Below are 24,994 nucleotides of genomic sequence, written 5' to 3' on the forward strand. Positions count from 1 at the left end.
GAGGAGGGGCCGAGACGGCCGCGGCCACGTCCAGGTGTGCCCGCAGCCGCGGAGTCCCGGGCCCCGCGTGCTTTGCGCCGGCGCATCCTCGCAGGCGCCCGTGACCCTGAACCTGAGTGCCCAGGTACGAGGCGGGCGGCCCCTACCCTGTACTTTGCGTGTGCGCTGTCCGATAGGGAAAAGACAGAGCGACTCTTGTGTTTACCGCTGGCCGAGCAGGGTGGAGGTGACCAGCGGTTTGGGGCAGAGCCTTTAGATTGGCCTCTGACAATCCGTTCAGCCCTACGGAGAGAGTTTTGCAGTTTTCATCATCTGTAGAAATGGGAATCGAGGCACTGATGAGTGGCTACAGGTAAGGTGAAAGTACTCGGAAATGCTGGGCAGAATTAGGTATTTAATTTGCCTGCAAACTGAGCGGAGACGGAGAAGGCTTCTATTACATAAGGGAGCACTCCACCTTCAGGTATTATGGGAGATGCAATTGAAGGTTTTAGTGTTTTAATGAACGAAAAATCATCTTCATGTGTATCTCTCTTGAGAAATCTCAGATGCTGCTGTGGCTTGCTTCGACCACTTTGCGGAGACCGTCCTTACATTTAGCATCAACATAAAAAGGTGTTTGAAGGTTCGACGCCCTCTTTCAAGCCAGGAAGCAGTTGACTTTTTTTGAACTGTTTGGGAATAATTTACGTGATAATTTGGTACTTTAGAGATTTTATATCCAAAGTTGAAGAGATAACTGGAAGAAATGTAAGCATTGCTAATTTGTATATCTAAAGCACACTTCAAAAATCCAAGATATTTTCAATGTGCTGTCTGCACACCTAAATCAGTAATTATTGCTGTTTGCAGTATTTCAGCAAAAATTTCCTTCCGCTATGCAAATGAACGTGTTAGCCCAACTAATCTAAGGATCCTTTCAACCCCCAAAGTTTGGTTCTATATTAAAATGACGTTTGAAAATACTGTATTATGTGGGGCAATTACTGAAGGTCATAAAGCTATCTATCTTCCATTTTATTCCAAACAAAAATGAATTTAAGCAGAAAATCTCCGCCTCCTATGAACTTCATGTATTAGTGTAATTTTAAAAGGACAAAAATGATCCCGTCTCCGAAGGACATTAGTTTTTAAGTTCCACACATGGGTGGTTAACTTCTAGTCAGAGACTGAGGTGTTAGAGGGGAAATTAGCCGTGTCCCACCTACCCCGTGTACCACGTATCGCATCATTCTCCTTCAGCCTGGGGGGCTTTGGCTGGGCTTATTTCCTGTTCCTCTGGTCCCAAAGTTCATATAGGACATGGTCTCTAGTTCCATATTCATGCCATCTCAAATCAGGTCACCTCCGTGCACTCTAGCGACTGAGTCCTCTGACTACATCCGAGGCTTGCCCTCGCTCAGAGAGGCTCCTCTTTTGAAATCAGGCACATCAGTGTCCGAGTGCCTCAGCTACAAGCTCCTGCCTTCCAGGTGGCAAACTGATGCCCCCCCTGCAACTCTTTCTCAACCCCGGAGACTTCTCCCTCTCCCTCCTTCCGGTTTGACAGGTGACTTTGCGGCCCGTTCTACCAGGAAAGTAGGCGCCCCTGAACTGAAGTCTCTCCACGTCCCACCCCGTTTCCCTCCTACAAACTTTTCTGAATTTACCCCCTCACCCAAGAAACCTTCTTAAGTATCGACTATGGCCAGGTGCTTTGCTTGGTCCTGATATGGTGAATATGGCGGGTCCCTGGCCTAGGTCTTGGAAGGGCCATTCTTGTGGGAGGAAACAGACAAAAAGCAGACATAGTCAGGCTCTGATAAAATAAATAGGATAGAGTCATAGGAGTTGGGGCAGGGAACTTAGGGAAGATTAGAGAGAAGGCCTCTCTCTGGCACTGCCTAGTGTTCTCCCTATAAACTCTTTCTGTATTTAACAGTAGGCTCCTTGTCCCTGCACCCCCACCTCACCCCGAGTGACCACTGTGTTTCCACAAGCTTCTCAAGCAAGTTAACACTTCTCCAGCCTCTGCTTTCTTCTCCGCTCTCCCTTCTCCAGAGCGGCTCTCCCCCTGCCCCCAGAGTAAGAGAAGACCCCGTGATTCCTGAAGAGTCTCTCTAGATCTTCCTGCACTGTTGGATGCGGACCTTTCCTTCCTTCCTGATACCTTCTCCCCTCCCCCCAATTGCCCCCTGGTTCTCTCTCTGCCTGCCTCGTCTCTCCAGTACCTCCGGAGGTGACCCGGGGCCCTGTCCTGACCCCTGTTCTGCTCTACATAGAGTCATTGGCTGAACCACCGCCCCACAGCCTCAACTATCTCCAGTACAAAGTGGGTCCCAGATTGGTATCACCAGCTAGTTGCCTGCAGTCTAGTGGGCTTATCTGTGCCCTATAGGCAGAAAACCCCACTCTGAGTTCAAGATTGATTGATTGAAGTCCTCGCCATCCACCCCACCAAGAGCAGGAACCTCTTGGTGATGCTACACGCCTCCAGCACCCCCACCACCCCACACACTGTCACGAGTCCTATTGTTTCTCCATGTGGTGAGAGGTCCCATGGACTCAGCTCTATTCACAGTGGCCCTGCCCCGCTTCAGAGTCCAGAACCAGCAAAATGGTAGCCAGTGTGCCATTTCTGGTTGGCAGATGTGTTGCTGGCCCGAACAGAGTGTACAAAACTTGAGTTGGTCTTAGAAATGTTAGTGTCACCTCGATTTATAGCTTCTCTTAAAGATCGGAAGACCCAGAGCATGAGGCCTACATTCCCATGTGGCAACCCTTGGCTGGAATGGAGTTTCCATTGCCTGTCTCTGCTGGAGGTGGCTTGCTTCCTGGAATTTTCTGGACTTGTGGTGCTTATTTACAGTAGTTTCATGGTTCCAGTAGGCTTTGGAGTTAGCGCCCATTGGCTGGGAGACCATCGTGCCTGGAAGTCACTCTCTCGTGCCTGAGCCAGGTTTCTGACCTCTAGTTTTGCACCCCTTTCTACCATTTGTGCTGGGGTGACTTTCCTCCAGGGCCCCAAATGCAAATCTGCTTGTTTCCCTCCTTTTTATAAAAAATTTGTTTTAATGTTTTCATTTATTATTGAGAAACAGAGACAGAGGATGAGTATGGGAGGGGCAGAGGAGGGGGGAGAATCCGAAGCAGGCTCTAGGCTCTGAGCTGTCAGCACAGAGCCTGACACGGAGATCATGACCTGAGCTGAAGTCAGATGCTTAAGCAACTGAGCCACCCAGGCACCCCTCTCCTTTTTTATTTTTTTAAATGTTTATTTTTGAGAGTGAGAGAGAGCACAAGCAGGGGAGAGGCAGAAAGAGAGAGGGAGACACAGACTCCAAAGCAAGCTCCAGGCTCTGAGCTGTCAGCATAGAGCCCAATGCGGGGCTTGAACTCACAGACTGTGAGATCATGGCCTGAGCCGAAGTCAGACCCTTAAACGACTGAGCCACCCAGGTGCCCCTGTTTGTGTCCTTCCTGATGAAAACTCTGCCTCCCTCTTGCCTTTGGGGCAAACCCTGACCCTGAGGGCCCGGCTCTGTTGTATCACAGGTTAGGTATCTCAAGCTGGAAGGTAAGCTGTTGTCTTGATAAGGTATCTTGATAAAGTGCCTCAAAACGCTTGTGAGCTTCTGTGAGGAGGGTGCTGGTGAATCCGTAATTGTAGTGTTACCTCACCCGTGTTGAGATGCAGTCTCTGCTGTTTACAGACCATTTCCACAGACCTCACCACCCTTCTACTTCCTCACCTCTGCCTTGGGAGTAGAAGGAACAGAGTGATTTCCACAGTCTCCCTACTCTCCCGGGACCCTTCAGCCCTTGGAACATGGCGGCCCCATTTAGCACATGGTGTTCAGAGTCCAACCTTGTGCTCCCAACGTTACTCTCTGGACCATCGTGACGCAGAACTCCTGAGCATTGAGCCAGGGAACTGGCCACAGTGCTCTGCTCTCCGCTCCAGCAACCCCCGTGTAATGCCCTGACAGAGTCTCAGTGTTCTTCATCTTCTTCCCACCTCCCCGCCCTGCCCTTTCCAGAATCTTCTGTTCTTGCAGAACTGACTTCCTGCAGACTCCTCCCACCACGGTGCTGCCCATGCCCCCTTACCGGGGCTCCTACTGGGCCTCTGCCTAGAGTGCTCCCTCCACACTCTGGACACACTGGTCAACTGCCCCCTTTGCAAGACTCAGTTATAGTGTCCTCCGTTCCAAGAAAGTCTTTCCTGAAAATGACCATCCCCAGCCCTCTCTGGCACGTGTGGCGTGTGCACACACGTGTAAACCCTACACCGTGGAGGCCTCTCCAATGGCAGTGACTGTGTTATAGCCACAGGCTTTACCCACTAGACTCCCAGCTCAAGGAAGGCGTCCTGTATTTTAGCTTCATTTGCACCAGCAAGCGGTGCGTGACCCAAAGGCCCTTAATGGAGATCTGAACTGAGCCATACTTATATTTTCCTTAAGTTTACTACACACATTATGAAAGGGTGCTTCTGTTTTGGGCTTGAAGGGACCTCTCCCTTCTCCCTCCCACCGCCCAGACCTCCACTCCTCTTCTGGTACTTCTTCACGAAATATATTTCTTCCCACGTAAGGAAAAAAATCTTTGATTAATCATGTCTTTTGAGCTAGAGCATTACTTATGAAAAAAAAGCAAAAATCTCACCCTGAAGTATGTCTGTCTCTGTGTTCACTTCAGTTATCCTTGTCTGAACCTCTGTTGGCTTGGTTCTGCCTTCCTTGAGGTCCCCTGGCTGGGCTGTACTCTCTGGTCCGTGGTAGGTTATTTCCATTAACCTTTTCAGTGACGGTCACATTTGCCCTCTTGCTGCCTTTTTTTCCCCCTTTGGTAGTTTTTTGGCTCATGTCTTCAGTTAAGTTTGATGGGAAGAGTCCTAGGTTGAGAGAGTCTGGGCTGTGCTGCCAATGATTTGTATAGTTAGGCATCCAGAACTGAAATTTATTTGTCTCTACAATGGGTGTGATGAAATTATGATCTCAAAGATGTCATTAAAAGAAACAACAACAACCTATAACTTCTTGACTTATTTTCCTTTTAGACCCAGCTTTCTCCTATCAGATCTAGATGAATTTTTTTAAAATATATTGCTTTATGCTTATCTACATGAAAATCTTATCCGTCTCTTTTTCTCTCTTCTAAATCTGTGAAATCGTTCAGCTTGGCTCCATTGTACTCAGAAATGGCATTGAGGGCCAGCATGAAGATTTAGTTGATATTCCCACTTAAAGGCATTTGTAAAAATGTTAAATAATAGGGGCATCTGGGTGGCTCAGTCAGTTGAGTGTCTGACTTCGGCTCAGATCATGATCTCTCCGTCCGTGAGTTTGAGTTCCGCATCAGGCTCTGTGCTGACAGCTCAGAGCCTGGAGCCTGCTTCAGATTCTGTGTCTCCCTCTGCCCCTCCTCTGCTTACCTCTGTCTCTCTCCCAAAAACTAATAAACAATAAAAATTTTTTTAAGAAGTTAAATAAACTGGGTCTCCTATACTCGATCTTCTTTGTAAACCACTTCAGCACCATGAATATTCCTGTCTTCTCTTCCCAGACCATCTTCCTGGGTAGGTTGCACGTCCAATCTGAAAATCAGCATTGGGTTAAAAAAAAACAAAACCCTTAGGTGTAGAGTGGAGTCAAATGCAATAAACCACATCTTTAGGTTATTTCTTATCTGCACGTTCACAATTTATCTAAGATCACTGAGCGAAGAGCATAATTTTATTTCTCTTTTGAGAAATGCTGCCTTTCACCCAACAGGACAAGTCTATTTACACAGTCAATGATTCTTCCCTTGTTCCGCTGCTGGGTTTCTAGGTCTGGATGTAAGCCCAGTACAGAGAAGTTGGTGTTTCTTCTGGGACTTTTTTTTTTTTCTTTGTGCATGGGATGTACACTGAGCCCAAGCAATCCTCTGTTTGCAGTTTCTGTTCCTGCATTTTGACAAACATGTCCCCTGTTTCATCCTCGAATCCCTTCAAAGGTTGGGGTGGACAGCCTAGTTCAAGATCAGCACAGGAAACCCCTCATGCTCCCGTTTCAGTCTGACCTCAGACTTCGCCCTTTGCTTCAGAATGGATCATTTGAGAAGTGGAATCCACTGTGCCTTTCTATTTTTATTAGTTAATTCGTGGGAGAAAGATAATGTGGAGGAGGTCTTGCTATAACAGGGAAAAACAAAATCCCATGAAAAAGCAGAAAGCATTTATTGTAGTGACTGCAAATCTTGGCCAATGTACTTTGTTTTGTTTTTGTAATGCCGCCCCTCCCCATCGCTGCAGTGAGAACTCCGGTAACCTGGGGAACTTCTCTTAAGCTTGCACCAAAAATAGCGTTAGCACTTTCTCCCCCCGCCACTTTCCCTTTCTATTTAGTGCCAACTAATATAGCTACAGAAAAAATAACCACTTGTTTTCGCCTAAGTTTTTGGGGACCAAGTCTTGAAAGTGGCTGTGGTATGTGAGAGAAATTCACACCAAATATGAAGCCCCCTTGAAAACAACCAAGGTGACTGCAAATGAAAATAGATTTTTCTTTTTTTGTTTTGAGAAAATGCTTTATAAATAATGGCTGTGTTTGCTTCGACTATATTTATTCTGCATTTTTAAAATAAGTACTCCACTTAGGAAGAAACTATTTTGAGGATTTGATCACAGTTTGGATTATATGAGCTATTAGCTACAGCATTATCTTTTGGTAACAAATGCAGAAATCCATATCAGAGTAAGTGATGCAGAGGCGCCTGGGTGGCTCAGTAGGTTAAGCGTAGGACTCTTGACTTCGGCTCACGTCATGGTCTCATGGTCCGTGAGTTCAAGCCCCAAGTCGGGCTCTGTGCTGACAGCTCAGAGCTTGGAACCTGCTTTGGATTCTGTGTGTCTCTCTCTTTCTATCTCTCTGTCCCTCCCCAGCTCATGCTGTGTGTCTGTCTCTGTCTCTCTCTCAAAAGTAAATAAAGATAAAAAAAAAAAAGTGACACAAAAACATGGCAAGAGGGGAACATATTGGCTTACATTGCTGATCCTGAGAAGGCAGGGGGATCTCTGGCCCGACTGAAACCAGAGACTAGGGACTTTTAGAGCTCTCTTTTCTCCCTCTGTGTCTCTTTGCAGGTGGTCTTCTTCCTGTTGCAAACCACAAGTACACATAGCTTCAGGCTTGCCTCCCAACAGCCTAATGACCTAAGAGCAAAGAGGGGCTTCCTGCCAGTGCAGTTGGAAAAAAATCCTAGGGAGATACTCTGATTGGCTCAGTTTGGGTCAAGTGACTTTCTCTGGACCAATGGCCCTGGTGAGGGGAATGGGATACTATGATTGGCCAGAGTCTTTGTTACATGTTCAAACCTGTGGTTGGGACGGGAAAGAGCAGTGAGTGGGGAGTGGTGGACAGACAGGTTACCCCAACTGCCATCAGTATTTGTTTTCAGTGGACAGAGGCTCTCTGTGGCCTCCTGGCATCTCATCCCTGCCTAGAGGACAGAGACTGGTATCATTTCCACCGACTCCATTGGGAAAGGCGTGCGCAGCAGATGTAGGATCTACACTCCTACGTGCAGCCTGTAGTGTCAGTGCCAGAGTCTGAACCCAGCTGTGTAAATGTGTGAACTGTTTTTGAGCTGATAGCCTGAATTTTCAAAGATTTATATCTCATCAATATTTATAACTTATCAAAAAGAAGTTCTCGGCAAACAACGTGCCTCCTTTCAAAAGACCATCTTCCCACTCGGCTGCGTGAGATCTTCGAGTAACACAAATCTCACCAGATGGGAAGAGGCCAATATGTTTGTGTTCTGTTGGAAGTAATATTTTTATGGCTGTTGTTGCCCCCCCTCCCCCACCCAGCTTGTTCCTTAGACACTTGTTTTTTCCCTAGGACTCCAACTCTAAAATTAGTACTGACCTTTGGATTGAAAAGGTAGAGTGCATTACCACAGTCCTTGGGGATAACTTAGGCTGAGCTGGATAAAAGCCCACATCACCAAAGAACGAGTGTGACATGCCTTTTGAAAGATACCTAATTGAACCCCACACGTGTGTAGAGAGCAAACTTAGGACATTCGTTGAGATTTAACTTTTTGTTTCTTGGTTTTTTTTTTAAATACATCTTTTTTTCAAAATCTGTCCTATCCAAATGGTGTATGTTCCCCGTCCCCTCCCCCTCTCCTTGTGTGGTGGCCTGATTAAGAGGATGGAGGGTTTGGAGGCCCACAGACTGGTCTGAATCTCAATTCTGTCTGTCAGTTACTAGCTAGAGGTCAGGAGGTCGTAGATGATTTACTAGACGTCTCTGAGCCTCTCTCATTGGTGAGCTGGGCATGAAGGTAACCACGTGTGAAGTCTGGGGACGGAGAGTATACCTCAGGTGCTGAGCACAGGGCCTAGACCGGCAGTGACTTCCAGAGCATGGATGTCACGGTGGTGGGATTCCCTCTGTCATAGCCCTCCCCGTGAGCACCTCTCTGCTCTGGGACTCAGGTTCACCTTGGTGTCTTTGATCCAGCGAGTGAGTGACTTACTCTGTGCGTTCGCCTGCTTGGTTTCCAGACCTGTAACGCTCTGGGCAGACAGTACTAGCCTTCGGCCAATCATCGTCCGTTCCAGCTCTTCTGGTACTGGCCACGCAGCATGATGGCCAGTGTGTGGGACAGACCCCTCTTACTCCACCGGCGTGAGGAAGAATAAACAGCTGTGATACCAGGAGGCCTTCCTGGGAGCACCTTGCAGGCTAGCCCTGTCTGGATGGGTGCTGCTTTTTTATTTTTTTAATTTTTTTAAAGGTTTATTTATCTTTTGAGAGGGAGAGAGACACAGCATATGAGTGGGGAAGGGGCAGAGGGAGAAAGAGACACAGAATCCGAAGCAGGCTCCAGGCTCCAAGCTGTCAGCACAGAGCCCGATGTGGGGCTCGAACCCACAAACTGCGAGATCATGACGTGAGCCGAAGTGGACTAGACCGACTGAGCCACCCAGACCCCCCAGTGCTTTTTTCTTATGTTCGTTATGAAGAATTAATAAATGTCTCTACAGTACAGAAAAAGTATTTGGTTTAGTATTTTGGTCTCTGCAAGTGTAGAATCCAGAACTGCCTTTTTGTTCTTGTTTTTCAGGCTCTGAGAAAGTCCCGTGTGCAGTGATACCCATTGATATCCAGATACCCAGAACTAATCATTTGAAATACATGCTGAAAGTATTTAAAATGCACGGTCATGTAATTATGATTCGATTCCCTCAGTATACAGAAGAGTTCATGGAGGCGGGACTAACCTCGAGAGCGTTCCCAGACAGGAAATGTATTTTCTGCCATCACTAATGTGAGACTTCAAAGTTTTATAGGCAAAGAGCTGTTTGGGATTTTAGGCAGTGCTCAGGGCACGCCCACACCTGAGCTGTTGCCCGGACAAAGGGACAGGAGGTGCCAGGGAGGTTGATTCTACGTGATGTCTTAATTATAAAGCTGCCTTCCCTAAAGGTGTGGGTTTTCTCTTTGAAATTAATTTTCTGATAGACTCCTATCATCCTCTGCCAAACCTGTGTTCATTTCTTAATGACACCTAATCAACATATCAATTTGGACGATTGGCCAGAGATGCCAAAGGATTCATAGTAAACCTGTCCTTGTGCAGAACAGTGGTAAATCATGAATATCAAAGTGCTGATCATACTAACAGCGAATTAATCAGGCAAGTACTGGAAATATAGTTGCCCCCATGGGCGTATGTTACACACTAGCCTAAAATTTCTTTTGAGTAGGATAAGTATATATTTTTTACATGGACAGTGGAAAAATCAGGCTTCTTATCTTACTCTGTGCCTTGCATTATAGTCCTGTCCTGTGTGTCTTATCTGTTCCCATTAGGATTGTTTGGTCTATCTTATCCTCCTGGGTTCTTTCCATGGTACCTGATTCAGAAGAGCCCAAATGGGAAGAAGGAAATGAAAGAACATATCTCATCAGTGTGTCCAATACTGTTTGGCACCTTTTATACGTGGTTGTACTGAATGTCAACTACCCTTGTAAGATAGAAATTAGTCCTAGATGGCAGGCGACAAAACTGAGATTTGGGTGTGAGGAGGACCTTGCTGAGAATCTGGCCCATGGGATATTCCTCTAGGTCTGTGTGTCTCCCGTGGAGATCTTGGATTCTGAAACCCTGTTTTCAGTGACTGACTGGTGGCTGAGCACCAGTGCGGGGCGGTCCCACAGAGGAGAGGGCAGAGCGCTGCTGGACGGGGCGAACTTGCGAATCAGATGAACCTGGGCTTAAACCCCAGCTCTACAGTAAGTTTTTTTTTTTAAGTGTATTTATTTTGAGAGAGAGAGAGAGAGAGAATGCAAGGGAGGGGCAGAGAGAGAAAATCCCAAGCAGACTCTGTGCTGTCAGTGCAGATCCTGACGCGGGGCTCAAATCTATGAACTGGGAGATTGTAATCCAGAGTCGGAGGATTAACCCACTCAGCCACCCAGGTACCCGTACAGTTAGCAGTTTTATGTCCACAAAATGCATTTCCTCTCTGGGCTTCATTTCCTGTTTCACAGACAGAGACATAGGAAATAGTGACTTAAATCACTTGCCAAGGTCAGGGCTGAGACAGGTTGAGAACTCATGTCCCTGCTCCTATCATTTGTCACCTCTCTAGTCACCAAGTCTGTGTACAGCAGCCAGCACTGCCATCCCCTGTCACCCATCCTTGATTAGCCCTCACCACACCCCCACTGACTTGGGGATGGTCACCATTCATTTCTTAGAGTCACCTGGCTGACTCACGTCTCCTTTTCTCTATGCTGTTCACTCCCATCTTCACAAAGAGAATTACTCCCAAAGAGTAAAGAGATCCCTCAAGTCTTTCTCTTGATGAGTCCTCCCCACCCAGGACTTCAGAGCGGCAGCCCCATTGAGTTTGGGTGCATTTGGTTTAAGAACTAGTTTTTCAGCCAGGTCCCCTGAGGCACACAGAAGTGTCCACAGGACAAGTTGACCTTTGAGGATCTTACATGTCTCAGTAGAAAGGGCATATCTGTGATATGTTAACAGTTTAAGAACCATGGCGCACTGTAGTGGGGGGAATCCATAAGGGGGTGCATTTTCAGTAGAGGATTTCAATGCAGTAGCAAAAATAACCTCAAAACTGCTTTACTTTTTTTATCATCATCAAGTACCATAGTGATAGACTCTTCTTCCCCTGGAGTAGACCCATCATCCTGATGGACCCTCAGTATGGCGCTGGGTCAGGAATTCACTGCCAGAAAGAGTGATCTGAATGAGACGTCTGGGAGGTCGGACTGGAGGGGTTGATGTGGGCTGAATCACTGGGAAGACTGAGGAGACGCCCTCCCCCTCCCTCCTCGTGGGGGGAGGGACTCTAGGAGAGCAGTGTGTGACGCAGTGACCAGAGCCATCACGGTGGCAGCAGAAGTTGTGGACCTTGGAAGCTCTTTACACACATTGCCCTTCTGCATCCTGTTGGCAGCCTTGAAAGGCTGGTGGCCCAAGATTGTTCTGTAGAACGAAGATCCCAGAGACTATGAGGTTCGAGAATGAAGGCAATGGATGGACAGTCTTTGAGTGTCAGTTTCCTTTTACATGAAATAAAGGTAGCAATGCCTGGCTTTCAGGGAGTCTGGGAGGCTCAGCAGCACTAATGCTAATGCCCTTTCCACAAAGAAGTTTCTTAAATATCAGTCACTACTGACGGTTGTGTGAGGGAGATGTAAGTCCATGCATAATGTGAGATGTTGTCAAGTGGACAATAAACACGGATGTCTAGATAGCGCTCATAGGTAATGCAGCCCTTATTTTTTTCTTTCACCCTACCTTCCACAAAACCCTTTTTGCTTTAAGTTTTGTAGAGTTGCTACTTAATGATTTGTAGCAGTAATAACAACAGTTGGCCCTTTAATCTCTTAAGTGCTCTCCATGGCTAAATACAGGAAGGTAATTCCTTCATGGAGGAGAGAATAGTTGTCTTTAGAAAAAGAAACATTTTGGTGGATGAGTTTGGAAAGGTGTGAAACATTGCAACTTCTATTCAATTTTTCTGTTTGTTTTGTTTTATAAAGCCAAATGAGTGAGCGTGAGCAGGGGAGGGGCAGAGAGAGATGGAGAATCCTAAGCAGGCTCCACAGGCTTGACCCCATGACTATGTGATCATGACCCGAGCCAAAATCAAGAGTCAGACACTTAACTGACTAAACCATCCAGGCACCTCACCACTTTTCCTTTCATTGAATACTCATGGGTACAAGATGCTAGCATTAAGGCCTGGGTTGGGCATGCAGGGCAAAAATGGTGTCTAAGTGATGCCTTAATAAGTCATTAAAGGCACTGAAATGTATAATTTTGCTTTGTGAATAAATGTTTTTCTAATTTGAAAACCGTGTGCATGAATATGAAGTGAAAAATTTCCCCAGAACTGTGCTTCGGGGAAATTGGGAATTGCTATATATCAGGATCCTTTCAAAATCTTCCATTTACAAAAGTCGTAAGTTCATTAGTTAGATCCACCAAAAGCCTTGGATGGATGAGTCTTGGGAACAAAGGAGAAGGGCACAGAAGCCTGGCATCCCCTTAATCTATATTTATTATGAATGTTCATAGAGGTTGCAAAATACCAAAGGGTTGGAAAAGGTACAGAATTAGAATACAGATTTAGTAATTATTCCTGAGATCATGACTTCACAGTTGCCAAATTTTGAATGCTATGTTCATTAAGGTAATGCTAATTGCTGTAATAAGTAAACCCAAATATTTCCCGTGGCACAGACTTCCATTTGCATAAATCCCAAGAGGGGCATGTCTGTTCTAATCCTGGAGATTCAGGGAGCCAGCCTCTTTCCGTCTTTTGGCTCCACATGATTTAGCAGGCAGTTTCCAAGAAGTCAGGATATTTGTCAGCATCAAGCTGGTAGAAGCAGAAAGATCACAGAGAATTGCATATGGCGGCTTTCGATGGGCCAGGTCTGTTTCCACTTCACTGACTATGTTTCCGTCTCGTGGACACTCCTGCCTACAGCAGAGACTAGGAAATGTAGCCCCAGCTCCATGTTTGGGGAGGAGAAGAAATGGGTTTGCTGAGGGATAGCTACTCTGTCAAATGAAATTTCATGAAGACTATTAAGGTTTCCACGAAAAAGACACACACTCAGTAACACGCTGTGGCGATCATGTGTATATTTTCACCGATGAAGGCAACGGTCCCAGTGGCCTGTGAAGGGCTTCTCACGGCTTGGATAGATTTTTCAGTGACAGTGCAGCACATAGATTTGAAAAGTGCTGTATCATAGGCACCTTGGATGAAAAGGAGATGACGTGCTCAGGAAGGTTGTGAGACAGCTCGGAGTGATGACAGGTTTTGAGAAGATGTCTGGGAAGACTCAGGTAAACTGCTTTGTGGAAGGGGAGAATGGAAAGAAAAGTACTATTTCTAAATCCTAATATACGTGATATCCCATAGTAGTCATCAAGTTAGGTTGACCAAACCTTGGGGGGGCGGGAGTCGGAGGTGTGGGGAACCTAATCTTGTTGGAAAAAGAGGAGGTCTGTTCTATTTGGGTGATAACCACGTACTCAAGCACATCAGGGGATGAGAACTTAAAGAAATGAAGACTTTTATCGTGTAAGAAGGGGTGTCGTTCCAATGTGAGAGAGGGTCATCCATCAGAAATGCTAGGAGCTCGATGTGGGAGCAGAAGGAAAGACAAAAGCTCAGTGATGGGGTCCATGCCAGTGCTGAGCTCTGCCTGCAGACACGACAGGACCCAAGGGATTGGACAAGGGAGAGGCAGATGACAGCTCTGTCCTCCCTGGGAGAAGCTTCCGGCCGTGACTGACTTGTGGGCATATCCCTGTGGTTTCTTGCTGTGTGCTGTGGGCAGATTAGTCAGTCTCCCTGCATCTCTGTTACCTCAGCTGTGTCCGGAAGGGCTCGTGGGAGATTCGGCGAGATGACACGTTCACAGGGCTGTGGATGTAGTAGGAGCTCTCTAATTGCCCTTCTCTCGACCCACATCCCATGCAGCCAGCCCCTCACCAGCTCCATTGTTAGTGAGCCACGTCTCTGAGGCTTGCTGAGAAACTGAGAGACGGTCCTCTCCCTATAAACTGTGTCTTCGTGACAAAAAGCTCAGCCCCTCCATCCCTAGAGTCTCGTCTATGTGATATTTTACAGTAGGGCTTAGACAGAGGTAAGAAGGAGAGCTTTCATTAAGTCATTGATTTTTAATTCCAGAAACCCTCATTCTTCTGCCTTAGCTTTGGATGTGGGAAAGTAGAAAGGCTGGTCTTATGGTGAGGAAATGTTGTGTGGTGCCTAAGAATTGTCACAGCATTGCCCAAGATGGCGTCTTACGTGATCCTCAGAGCAACCTTTCGAGGTATGGGAATTGGGGAGAGGGTTATCATTGAGTCACAGAGCACATATGCAATTTATCCGAAGTAGGCAGGCCCAGGACTAGACTACAGGCCTATCCCACAATTGTATTAACACGAACACAGGTTTCTCCTGTGAGATAGCTGAATGCACGCCCCGCCATGTCCCTTCAGAGGCATTAGCAAAGAGCCCAGCAAGAGCAATTCAGACAGACTCGAGGAAGAACCTCTTTGGGTGGCTAAAGCCAAGTTTGAAACCCTACTTGCTTTCCCTTAAGATGGGTTCTGAGCTTCGCCAAACTTTGCTGGTTTGCTGGCTGCTTTCCAGAAATAAACACGTACATGTAGAGGGGGCATCTTTTAAAATATTCTTTGGGGATTTTACATGCTTACAAACTCTTTGTACTGAAAGAAGTGAGTAAAGATTCAGAGATCACAGCAAGGAGCCTTTCTTAAACTCAGTAGCTATTTTCTCTTCCACATTCCTCTTTCCCTCTTCCTACTTTGGAAGTATTTCTAGATCCTGTGCCTATAGGTATGTGCGTATTTATTTCCAAAGATGTCAGTCTCCTGAAATTTCCCTCCCCCACCCTAGAAGTTAAAATCTGGGGGCCAGACAACCAATCCTTCATACCCTTTCCCAACCTCCCCTGCATAACTCTTTTTGCTTGTAATATATGCTAAAAACTCCTGCTAGAGGGATTCCAATGGAGTTGTTTGGATCTCTCAAGCCAAGCCTGGGTAAAGAGAGAAATTACTTAGTCACCAGAACTGGATGGAAAACTGAGGAAGAAGAGATAAAAGTGTGCCCAGGTGTCTCAGGATCACTTCTAGGGGCTACCAAAACTTCCCTCAAAGCAGCCCTACGGTCCTCTAATGAAAAACAGAACATAATGGCTCTGTCCACAAGTGAATCAGTTTTAATACAGTCTTTCATATATTTGGAGAGAACATAGGAAAGATGCTGCCTGTCTCCCTGCCCTGAGCCCTTCGTTTCTGAACTCTGTGAACCCATCCAGGGATGGACGTGTGTCGGGAGGCTGAGTGAGCCAGGCTGCTGTCCCCTTCCCCTTCTTCCTTCTCAGGCTCCGCAACACAAGCTCAGCCCTCTGCTGCCTTCCCTCTTGTTTGTCCGGGAAGAAAAAGATTGTAAATAAGTAGCCAGTGGAGCCAAAGGGAGAAGCAGAAAGCTAGGATGCGTCACCAAATGTTGCCGTACTCTATTTTCATGATGTCGGAGAAGCTGACTTCTCAGCTGTCCCCAACCCAGCCTCCCATGGCATCACTTAGGGGGACACACGGTGTGCCCCACAGAGGAAAAGCTCAGATCCCGTCAGTAGCCCCAGGAATGTTGCAGATTAGAGAGGCTAACAGTTAGTAGACTCGTAAGGAATGGTAGAGTGAGAGCTGGCCCTTTCGCCAGCTAGCCTGCTGCCCAGAGCCCCAACATCTTCGCGGGAAACCCGCTGACTACAGGAAGGTTAGTCAACAAGTATCTTATGAAAGCACGTGAGACAGTGCAGGGCCCGAGTCCTAGAACTCAGTCTGGGTCTGTTCCAAATGGCCTAGTCCACAAGCACAGGGGGCCAAATATTGTCAACACCATTCCGCACAGTAGATGCCTGTATCCTCAAGTGGCAGGGATGTCTGTGTCTTCATTACAGGTAATATGAGACATTAGCCCTTGGTGACAGGTTATTGAAATAGATCATTTTTGAGTCCTTTCATCACATCTCAATTGTTTCCTAATTTGTGGAACAAAAGTGAGGGGTTAAAAGTTCGTGTGTCCAAGGAATAATGCCACTTTGTAAGCGGTACCTTCATTCATTTGGTAACTGTATGTCAGGTGTCATTGTTGCTTTGAATTGCGACGCTTTTAGTTTCTTTGTCAGTTGGGTTATCACTTGTCAGTGGCCACCAGCCATTGCTGGTCCCTCTTGTCTAAAGGCAAAGTTATGGCCACTCTTCTAATTTTCTGTAGAAAGAGACACTAATGGTCAAACTCTTTGCAGTTGCGTGTAAATTTCCTCATTTGCTCTGAACTCTTAATACTCCATAGCAGGCCCACTTTGCTCCTTAGTCAAGCACTTCCTCCTTTTCTCAGCCCACAGCTCATAGGGTCAGGCTGTGGTTTTCCAACTTCTTTTTGTGATTTCTACCGTTGCGCAGGGCGCAGGACCTAGGGAACCGTCTTGTTAAGTAGGAAGTAGTGTGAGTATTTCATGCAACTTCGAAAACTCTATGAGAAGTGGAAAATGGTCGTGAGTTCTGCAGCCCCCTCTCCCCAGGCCCCGAGGGTCTTGGCACTCCTTCTTTGGCACCTGTTCCTTTGACAGCCCCTTTCTTTATTGCCTCATACTCCGCCATTTGGCATTTGATCAAATGGTCGACCATTTGATCAGCCATCAAGAATATTAAGGCCTCCTTTCTAACTCCACGGCCAGTCCTGTGGGCACTGAAGCGATCACAGTTTGGATTCCCGAGAGAAGGCTGTTATTACACACAGTACCTTCCCCTTGGCGGGCATCTTGCTGCCATTTGGGGACTTTTGTCTGGGCCGCTGAGGCTTGAACAAGTCAAATCTGAGTGTTTTCTCAGGAAACGCAGCTCTATTAAAGTCATTGTTTTAAAAGTCACTCGGAGCATTAAAATCCTCAGTCATCAATTTGTAGTGTGAACATTTAGAAGTCGTTGGGGCTTCAGGCGAGCAATATTGACTTAAACGTGCAGGGCGCTTTAAGACAGCGCTTGATTGTACATTTTAAAATAGGGAATGCAAATTGAAATTCCTCCTGGGTGCTTTAAATCATGCATTATATGTGCAGTATTTTCAATTAGCTGCAGAAAAAAATATGTTCTGTGTGGCTCTATTTTTACAGCTGGGAATTGCTCTGAGAACACAATTGACTGTTTCATACATGTGAGATTTATTTAAATGACTCATGGGGCATCTGCATTTAACCAATAATTGAAAATATTGTTGCAGTGTGGCAGGTAAAATGAGGATGTCATTTTGCATTCCTGAAGAGGGGCTCCGAGCTCAGTAGTGTCACAGTAGTCAAGGGGTAGGCGGTGGACAGGGATCTGGTGCAGGATTGAGATTCAGTCCTTCGCGTTTCATTCCTGCTGTGCCACACCATGAAAAGACCACCTGAGGGTTCCCTCGGTTGTGGTCTCCGGGAAAGACCCTGAAGCGTGAAGATGCTCTCTGATTTTTCTGGTCTTTTGCTCCAGCTTTCATGTGCCAGATACAGAGAAAAGCTCATACCAGATAGGAAGAACCCATCCTTCCCCCAACTCTTCTCTTACTTCCTGTTTTTCCCCCACCATGCTTTGCTGGCCACCTCACATCCGACAGTGCTGATATGACACCAGACATCACCTATGGTACTGATGCAGAAGTAGAGATGACTCTTGGGATGGACCAACCAGCCCCTCCGTGGTGGTTCCTGAATGTAACTGGAATGCATGTTCCCACTGAAATGATGTTGTAAATGGCGGTTGGGTACTTATTAAAATGCATTATTGCTCAGTGTGATTCAGACAAAGTATAGGTTCGTTAGGTGTTTTGTGGGCAGCATTAAAGTCCTGACCAGCACTTTGTAATTTGTCTCTGGATCCATGGTTCTCCACCAGGATGGCCCTCCCTCTCACCCCAGAGCGTCTGTCACTGTCCCCAGACATGTGGTTGTCGCAACTCAGGGGGAGGCCGGTGCTACCCGCACCCAGGGGTAGAGCCCAGGGATGCTGCTGCACATCCTACAGTGCACAAGACAGTCTCTCCAACAAGGAATTTTCCAGCTTAAAATGTCAATAGTGCCACGTGGCGAAACCTTGCTCTAGAATTTCTTTAAAAACAAAAAAAAAGATTTTCCCAATGCTTGTAAGATGGTAGTTTCTATAATTGACATTAGAACCTGAAGGGAGTTAAGCTGATAGTTGAAAGCCCGGCTTTTTCATCAACACTTGACCCACTGAGCACGTCCGAGTCCCGTGTGCCCATTTGGATGCTGGAGAAGAGCAGTGAGCGGGACAGACCGGGGCCTCTCCTTGCTCTCAGGCACAAGGAGAAGGGAAGGGTTCCATTCAGGAGGAGCGTGAGCACGGAGGCCTAGGCTGGAGAGAGCTGCTCCTGTGATCTGCCAGGAAGAAATTCCAAATCCAGCCAAGGCAGGGCCAGCTCATGGGCTGTGGGAGGGGCTTTGTAGCTCATCGTTAAGAGCGAGGGATGCCATTAGAGGGTTTAACACGGGTCTGTGGAGGGGAGGGGAGGCGCCTGGGTAGCTGAGTCGGTTAAGCGTCCGACTTCGGCTCAGGTCGTGATCTCACGGTTGGTAGGTTCCAGCCCCGCATCAGGTTCTGTGTTGGCAGCTCAGAGCCTGGAGTCTGCTCTGGATTCTGTGTCTCCCTCTCTCTCTCTCTGCCCCTCCCTCACTCATGTTCCTGTCTCTCTCTCTGTCTCAAAAATAAACTATTAAAAAAGTTTATTAAAAAAAACCACTGGTCAGGGTGACAAGGTTCACGGTCAGCCTCTCTGGGCAGCAAGGTCACTGGGGTAGTACAGACAGCGAGTTGGGTATAAGAGACCAGTGTTCTCTTCCCAGGGACGAATGTTCTCTTCCCGGAATGTTGGTGACTTGACTCTGGGGGCGAAGGAGGTAGAGTAGAGCATTCAGGAACTGTGCCAGAGGCAGAGCGATCATTTGTTGATGGTGCAAGTGGGGAAGGGAAGGATAATGGGTGACTCTCGGACTTTTTGGCTTAGATTCTTGGGTGGATGGGGTGCTTGTACCTATTGGGTCATAGAACCTGGAGGAACTGCAGGTTGGAGGATACGTATGTACTTTTTCCTCCCACCTTAGAATTTTTCTGTAAAAGGATAAGGGGCCTTCAATGTGTCTTTCTACTTAACTTTCTTTTTTTTAAAGGAAATCATTGGAGTCTGCTCTGCTTGCTCAAATGTAAGGTATTTTTCCTGTATTACCTCTGCTCTCTGCTTACCATCATAATAGGCCTTCCACTGTAGCTCAGAATTATTTTTAAATGGCTTCTTTGGGAAATCATCAAGCATTTTCTGTATTAGATGTATATATATATGTATTTTTTCTATCTGAGCAAGTAAAACAGATGAGAGTCGACTTACAGTCAGACTTGTGCCATTGAGGCTCTCAGGCACTGGGGCAGGTTTTAACGTAGTTTAAAACTGCTTTCGTCTAATCCCACCCTATTTTGGATTCAGCTGGTAGGAAAACATTTTGTTTTTCTTATTCATGAGCCTGCCCGTCTTGGAAAGAACACAGGGAAAGTCACCAGAGCCTGAGCCCATTTCCAGAGTCACACAGTGTCCATCAGTCATTTCCTGACCCCGTCACCAGGGCCATTCGCAGAGGCCACACGGACCCAGGCTGCTGCTCCCTGGCACGCAGGGCCACCCTCCCTGAGGACTTGTGACCAGCTGTCTGAGCTCTGATAAAGTCACACACCAGCCCTTTGAATTCTTCCTACAGCAAAGAAATGATGGAAATGGGCTTCAATGGAAAAAAAGACCACAAGTAAATAGAAAAACCAGCTTTTAAAATTTGTTTTGATTTCTAGAAATTGGGATTTGGGAATATTTTGCACTTCAGAGAACTATGAAGCTGGGTTGGTGTGTGGGCCTTAGGAGGCTGAGGAGAGACCTGAGGACTTTTGAGCCACCAGGATAATGGCAGTAAGTGACAATAATGACAGAGCCAGCTCTTGTTGAGCCCTTCGTGTATTCGAGAATTTTCCAAAGAACCTGAGATGTAGCACCCTTTTTTATTCTTCACAACAGCCAGTAAAGCGAGACTAGTGTTATATGAACCCATTTTACATATGAAGAAACTGAGGCCCAGTGAAGTGAAGTACTTATCAAAAGTCATAGAGTGAATTGGTGGCAGAGCTGGGGTTTGAACTTGGGTGATTTGTCTCAGGAGCCTGCAGAGGCCAAGAAGACTAATCAAAGAATTATGAAAAGGCATAATTACACAAAAACCTATTTTTGGTATCTTTTTTTTTTTAGAATACTGGGTTTTTAGCCTGCTTGCAGGATTGGAAAACACTTTAAGTACAGTTTTAAAATATCTGTCTTGGAGCACCTGGGTGTGACCCAGTTGGTTGAGTGTCCTAACTCGGCTCTGGTCATGATCTCATAGCTTATGATTTGGTGCTGACAGCTCAGAGCCTGGAGCCTGCTTCCGATTCTGTGTCTCCCTCTTCCCCTCCCCTCCCCCGCTCACCCTCTGTCTCTCTCAAAAATAAATAAAACCTTAAAAAAAACACTTAAAAAAATAAAAAAGATCTGTCTTAAGGTGCATTTGTTTGCTGACAAAAATTTTACAATAAGGTTTTTTTTTTCTACTCTTTATTTTGAGATCGCTACAAAAAAAGACGGAATCAGATCCCCTGGTGGTAGCTCCATAAATACAACCATCAATACCACAGCCACGACATTGACTTTGGTACAAGCCAGCCACCTCACTCAGGTCTCCGCAGGCACGCACTTGTGTGTGTGCACTTACGTGTCCACGGTCTCGTCACGTGTAGATTTATGTGACCACCACAGGGAACATAGCAAAGAGCTGTGTCGCAAGGACCCTGCATGTCACCCACCCACCCTAACTTCTGGCAACCACTAATATGTCCTCCATCTTCATAATTTTGTCATTTTCAGAATAAAAAAATTGTTTAATGTTAATTTTTTTCTGAGAGAAAGACAGAGACAGAGCATGAGTGGGAGGGGCTTCCAGAGAGAGAAATGGGAGACGCAGAATCCGAAGCAGGATCCAGGCTCCGAGCTGTCAGCACAGAGCCCTATATGGGGCTTGAACTCAGGGAGTGCGAGATCATGACCTGAGCCAAGGTCAGACGCTTAACCGACTGAGCCACCCAGGCGTCCCACATGGTTAGTTCTAGAAGAAGCTGCCAAACCATTTTCCAGAGGTGGCTGAGCCATTTTACACGCCCAGCAGCACTGTGTGAGTTATCCAGGTTCTCTGCCTCCGCGCCAGTATATGGCGGGATCACTAGCTTTTATTTTGGCTATTCCGAGAGGTGTGTGGTGATGGCCCATTGTGGTCTTAATTTGCATTTCCCTAATGGCAAATGAGGCCGAGCACCTTTTCATGAGCTGATTTGCCATCAGTATATTCTCTTCAATGAAATGTTTGTCCATGTCTTTGTCCATTTTCTGAATCGAGTGTTTGATTTTTTTTTTTAATGTTGAGTTCTGAACGTTCTTTATATATCTAGATACTAGTCCTTGGTCAGATACGTGGTTTGCAGAAATTTTCTCCCAGTGTGAGCTTGTCTTTTCATCAGCTTTGCAGAGTCTCTTGCAGAGCAAATATTTTTAATTTTGATGAGGTCTGCTTGGTCAGTTTCTCCTAATTTGAGTCATGCTTTTAATGTTGAGTCTAGGAACAAGTAAGGTTGTGGCTCCTACCTCTGCTCACATGGAGCTCAGCCTGTGGAGAAAGAAGGCAGTGGGACAGGATGGACATCAGAGTTGTGAGGTCTTCCAGCTCCTGTCTGGTTTGGCCTCTGCTGTGTGTCGTGAGGAGCTGCTTGTCCAGGTTATGGCCCCATGGTAGACCTTGTCTTAGAAACACTGTAAGACGTGATGAATCCCCATTTGCAGAGGCATTTATAATACCTCCTAACACAAGACCATTCTGCACTTGAGCTCTTCTGTCTAGAATAATCTTTCCTGCCTCACTCCCTGTCCCTTCATGTCCACCCTCTGACATCACCCTGAGAGGCCCTTCCCCACGTCCCATGTTCCCTGAGGCCCTTTCCCACCTCCTATGTCACCTGGGAGGCCCTCCCCACCTCCCATAACCCCTGTGAGGACCTTCCTCACCTCCCATGTCCCCTGTGAGGCCCTTCCTCACTTCCCATGTCCCCTGTGAGGCCCTTCCCTCCTCCCATGTCCCCTGTGAGGCCCTTCCCTCCTCCCATGTCCCCTGTGAGGACCTTTCTCACCTCCCATGTCCCCTGTGAGAACCTTCCTCACCTCCCATGTCCCCTGTGAGGCCCTTCCCTCCTCCCATGTCCTCTGTGAGGCCCTTCCCTCCTCCCACGTCCCCTGTGAGGCCCTTCCCAGAGCTCCCCCTCGTGCCGGCTCTCCTGGGCCTTGTAGCACGTTGAGCAGCATCCCTGGCCTCTGCCTTCTGGATGCTCATAGGTCCTCCCACAGGCCCCACTGTGACTGAAAACATCTGCAGATGTTGCCGAATGTTCCCCGAGGTTCCGCCCTGCCCAGGTGGGGAACCTTGGCTCTAGGCCTTCCGCCGTGGGAGAGTCTGTCTGGTCCATGTCCTCACCTCGGCGCCGTGCCTGTCACACTGCTGTCCATGAATGCTCATGAAAACCAAGCGAGCCAGTAGCTGTAGCCGCTGTCCAACGGTAGCCTTGGAAATTCCACCTGCCTGCCGAAGAGCCAGGCTGGGGGCTCGAGCCCTAGAAATCGAGAGTCCTCTCCACACAGGTGAATACGGGCTTCCTCGTGGTCCTCCCCGCCCGACCCACATGGGGATACCCGAGTCTTCCAGTTCCTGCCCGATTAGAGCCCCCATCCTCTGTCAGCACGGCCGGCACAGCCCCTGCCTCCGGACTTCCTTCTGAGAAAAAGGGCGTCCCGCAGGCAGAACCGGGACCCCTGCAGGTGGCATTTTGGGGGGATGTGGTGCAGGGCGCTATTGGAGACCCAGTTCAGCGTTCACCTGCTGGACCTCCCTTCCCTCTGCTCCCTTTTCCCGAGGGAGGGAGGAAAGTAGGAGTCCCGGCTCGGTTTTGCCGTGCAAAGCATGTAGCTGGGTGTAATTAGTTCCGAAAGTTCCCAGGGAGTTAAGTACAAGCGGGAAGGAGTTGGATCGAAGATTCCAGGGAGACCAGCTGCGACAGTTGGTGTCGGTGCAGTTGTTGCTTTGACAGGAGACGGTCTAGGACTTGAGACTGAAGCCTGGCAGCTAAGTCAAGGGCACATGAGTGGTGTCACGGTGCTGCGGCGTGGAGGAGGGTGGCGAGGTGTGCTTCCTTGGGCTGCAGCAAGGCCCTGACGCTTGGGGCCAGATGATTCCGAGGAGGGGCGGTGGTCTTGTACGTGGTAGGATGTTCAGCGACCTCCCTGAGCTCAGCCCACAGGATGCCAGGAGCGCCAAAAAACATCTCCCAGACGTTGCCAAATGTCCTCTGGGGGGCACTGTCACCGCCCTCCCGGGGGAGACCCACAGCTCCAGACTAACACACATTCTGTCCAACTCTTGTGCCTGGTAAGGCTGTGGTCACTTGTTTACTCCTGGTATTTGATGATTTCGGCACAGGACAGAGAGTCAGGAAGAAGGTAGTGTTTCTTCACTTTTTCCCCCGGTGACCCTTTGAACTTCAACACAGCAGGACAGCATGACACGCTGGCTAAGAGTGTCCCTTGTTGGAGTGTCTTCACCACATGCGCTCTGGGCAGGTTATTTACTTCTTCTGGGCTTCCATGTTTGTTCTCTGTGAAGCATAAATACTACTGCCTGCCTAAGTTGAGGATTCAGCTACATGTCAAATATATAAAATTCGAGGCCTGCTATCTTGGCGTGTAGTAGACATTCAGTGAATGAGAGTGATTCTTTTTTTTAACGTTTATTTATTTTTGAGAGAGAGACAGAGTCGAGTGGAGGAGGAGCAGAGAAAGGGAGACACAGAATCGGAAGGAGGCTCCAGGCCCTGAGCCGTCAGCAGAGAGCCTGATGTGGGGCTCGACTCACGAACTGTGAGAGCATGACCTGAGCCGAAGGCATGGACACTTACCTGACTGAGCCCCCCAGGCGCCCCGAGAGCGATTATTCTTGAGTGTTTAAGAATGTCCTCTCCATAAGTTTTAAGCAATTGGAAATTTTTTAGAGTTAGCAATAACAGCTGGTGTTGCGGCTTAAAATAGTGCTGGGAACAGCTAATTGCCATGGAACTACAGTGTATTTCATAAATGCTGAGTCCCTACTCTATACTAGGTACTATGGTAAGTGCAGGGAATATGAAAATTAATAAACGGCAATCCCTGCCTTTAAATGTCTAAGATGTAGGTTTAGCTCCATATAAATGTGTCGGATCAGATTCTTCAGAATAGAGCCATCACTTAGTGAAACAGCTCCACATGAAATGGCCTGTGGGTTGCAATGGGGTATCACACTCATCTGTTATTTCGCACTCTTTTTCCTCTTCCAATAACTACTATTTTTTTTACTCAGGTTTTTATGATCCTGTGACTTAACCACTGTCTTGTGCTCTTTTCTGCCTTTTTCTGCTCCCCCTTACTATGAATGTCAGCTTGATCTGAGTTCCCACTGCCATGCCTTTATAAACAGAAAAAGAGAAGCTTGTTTTAAGTGATGTATTCACCGTAGAAATTTTGAAAAATACAGAACCATGTAAAGAATAGTAAACTATGCTCCTGTTTCCACCATCAGAATAATTATGTAGCTAATGTCTCGATATCCATCTTTCTAGTCTTTTCTTTATGCCTGTATGTTATTTTTGCATAGCTCATTGTATCCTAGTTTTCCTTTTTTTCACTGAGGATATATCCAGAACATATTTCCCTGTCTTTACATTTTCTTCCAAGATA

The sequence above is a fragment of the Suricata suricatta genome, chromosome 3 (genome assembly GCF_006229205.1).
Source record: "Suricata suricatta isolate VVHF042 chromosome 3, meerkat_22Aug2017_6uvM2_HiC, whole genome shotgun sequence".
In the NCBI taxonomy this organism is placed as follows: Eukaryota; Metazoa; Chordata; class Mammalia; order Carnivora; family Herpestidae; genus Suricata; species Suricata suricatta.